The sequence below is a fragment of the Cyprinodon variegatus genome, unplaced genomic scaffold (genome assembly GCF_000732505.1).
Source record: "Cyprinodon variegatus isolate N-32 unplaced genomic scaffold, C_variegatus-1.0 Scaffold444, whole genome shotgun sequence".
Lineage (NCBI taxonomy): Eukaryota > Metazoa > Chordata > Actinopteri > Cyprinodontiformes > Cyprinodontidae > Cyprinodon > Cyprinodon variegatus.
The window spans coordinates 359,613-361,938 of record NW_015150897.1 but is presented as its reverse complement, the minus strand read 5'-3'; the positions used below and the strand labels follow the sequence as shown (position 1 = coordinate 361,938).

The following is a 2,326-nucleotide window of genomic DNA, read 5'->3' as shown; positions in this document are numbered from 1 at the left end:
GTCTCGTGGCAGACCTCCCTCCTCCTCCCTGTTTCCCTCTCCGTTGTCCCAGAATAGCCCCGGACCCCACAGCCTACCCACGGAGTCTTTGGATTTTGGGGGTGATGAGAGGAAGCAGTAGGATGGATTAACGGGGACGGCGCAACGGCAAAACTGGAGCAGCACGCGCGACCACGCCGGGGGGGAAGGGGGCGACGGGACTCGGTGAATTCACGCAGCCCCCGGGACAGAGGTGAGTACAGCTATCCGTCCCCCTGCATGCTTTGCAAGGGGAGGCTTCCTCGCTCCACCCAAACGCACGGAGACGAGGAGCAGACAATCAGCACATGGCTTTCACGTTTCTGTGGCCGATGATCTGAGGCAGTCTGCTTCTTTCTGCTGGAGGAGGCGTAGCTGTGAAATGCTCCTGTTTGAATACTGATTGATAAAAAAAAATCAAATGCAACATGAGCAAATATATCCCTATAACAGAATATGATCAACATGAGAATTTTGCATGTTTCTTAAATATCAGGACAAAAATGTAAAAACAGCACTTCATCATGTTTCTCCTTTTTGGTATTAAGGTGGGTGTCCCCTACTCCACAGAACTCATATTGGGCCCCTTTGGGTCCCTGGGAGAGTAACAGTTCATTTTAAATGCCTCCTACTGAAATTTCTCAATAATTTTTGCATTTAAAACTCAAACATTGGTGTAGCCTTTTTTAGCAGAGTATTTTGTGCTAGACAGACAATGAAACAACGCATGCATGTAAACTGGAAAGAAAAGGGTCATCCTTTAATGTATCTCTGTTGTGAATTAAAACATTCCATCATAGTTCCATTGTGTCACTCTCCTGGAAGGTGAATCTCCACCTCAGTCATGAGCCTTTTGCAGCTAACTCCCTATCACTCAGAGAAACAGAGAATGCAGCTCCAACGTAAATGAATTGCTTCGATTGGTAACAAGTAAATAAATTAAGTTTGCCCAATTCCTTTTATTCAAATGGAAACTTAAAAACAAAATAATTAAGTTGGATCAACTTGATTCAATTACTTGTTACCAATTAAAGCAATTCATTTACGTTGGAGCTGCATTCTCTTTTAGGCATGATGCTGCCACCACTGTACCTTTGACTGTGTTTAGGGGGATGTGCGGTGCTCTAAATCCACCACATGGTGACCAACAAGTGTAATTTTGGGTAATCAAAACATTGTCCATGTCTTTTCCACTCTGTTCCTTGATCTTCTTCATGTTGTTTGTTATTTAATGATCTCTAGGTGTTATTAAAAAAATACAAAAACATGTCAGTCAGTTGAATCAGGCCCAGCTGTTACACTGATCATTAAAAACAAATCCCTTCAGCTGCTAAGAAGATCTGAATGACGGATTTATGTTGAACAGCAACTTCACTTTCTCAGCTCAGTTACAGTGTTGAATAAATAGCAGGATCCAATGTACAACAAAGAACTGAAAATAAAACTAAGCAAATAAAATAGGGCTAATGTCAGTGACATGAGTGCCTCTGATTTGATGAGATCCTCAGAGTTCATCCGGATTAGATTAGGATAAAACAGGATATGAAACATTACTCTGTTGTCATCCTGCTCTTTTATTAATGACGCAACAAAATGTGACATTGTTTCTTTAGAATTCGCAACATTGTGTGAAATATATTTAAAAAGAGAAAAAAGGAAATTAGACATAAACATTGTTACCAGTTCAGAATGTAAGCTTTGCTTTAGATGCTTGTATGATGGAAGCAGTTCATAAAGTTCATGGAGAGAATGTGAGGAATCCTGAATGTTTCCTCATTAGCTCAGAAAATCCTGGACAGAAGGCTGGGACACTGTACTAACCCTTTTAGCTCCTCTCACTATCTTTTGCAGAGATCCCATTTTTCTACCATATTGGACCAAGTTACCATCACATTACCATCGCCTTTGTTGTTTGACTACTTCTCTGCTTACTGATTCATCGCTCCCATGAATGAATCATACTACAACAAGGTTTTCTCATGTGTGGATTCACAATCATGTTAAGCATGTCTAACTTTTATAGTACAAATTACAGTGACGTCATTGCACATGCCTTCAAAAACCTTTTTTCAGAGTAAATACATTTCCTCATAAATCTAAACTCAAGATCTTGGTATTCCATGCTACGCAATGCTTAGATAAAGACTTTTAGGAAATGGATAAAAAGAATAGATTATTCTAAACTGTCCCACCTGTTTAGATTTTAAGTCACAAAATAACATATCCTCACCCTAGGGATGCACGATATAATCGGCCCCCTATCGGTATCGGCCTTAAAACTGAATATTGGACATCGGCCACCCCACCG

The 2,326-nt window shown here is 40.7% G+C and overlaps 1 protein-coding gene across 1 annotated transcript in view; it reads left to right on the top strand.

The window, feature by feature from the left end:
- The first annotated feature begins 204 nt into the window (after window positions 1-204).
- Window positions 205-2,326, top strand: part of LOC107093743 (lipid phosphate phosphatase-related protein type 3-like) — a 34,083-nt gene continuing 31,961 nt past the window's right edge. Inside the window, exon 1 of the mRNA XM_015388988.1 lies at window positions 205-232. The gene's annotated coding sequence lies outside the window, so the exon portion shown is untranslated. The remainder of the gene's footprint in view (window positions 233-2,326) is intronic.